Raw genomic sequence first — 577 nt, forward strand, 5'->3', positions numbered from 1 at the left:
GGTTTTGGTGACCCAATACTGGATGTACCATCTCGGTGGTATGTCAGTATCACCTATACTCCAGACCACTTGCATGGTTAGCAAGCGTTGTGATCTAATGGCCCAACCGGGCAAACACTTTGGGTTCGCAAGGACTTAGAGTGCCGGGACGGGTTGGCGGATCCAACACTCTGGGTACCTCCGGGTACTTGGGGTTGGTTGAGGACTTGGTGAACAAACACTTGATATACACTCTCCGGATGTACTTCGGGTGTCACCTGTTGTCCGAGACCACTTGCATGGTTAGCAAGCGTTGTGATTCAATGGCCCTACCGGGCAAACACTTTGGGTTCGCAAGGACTTGGAGTGCCGGGACGGGTTGGCGGATCCAACACTCTGGGTACCTCCGGGTACTTGGGGTTGGTTGAGGACTTGGTGAACAAACACTTGTTGTACACTCTCCGGATGTACTTCGGGTGTCACCTGTTGTCCGAGGCCACTTGCATGGTAGCAAGCGTTGTGATACAATGGCCCTACCGGGCAAACACTTTGGGTTCGCAAGGACTTGGAGTGCCGGGACGGGTTTGCGGATCCAACA

Source organism: Anopheles coustani (assembly GCF_943734705.1).
Source record: "Anopheles coustani chromosome X unlocalized genomic scaffold, idAnoCousDA_361_x.2 X_unloc_8, whole genome shotgun sequence".
Lineage (NCBI taxonomy): Eukaryota > Metazoa > Arthropoda > Insecta > Diptera > Culicidae > Anopheles > Anopheles coustani.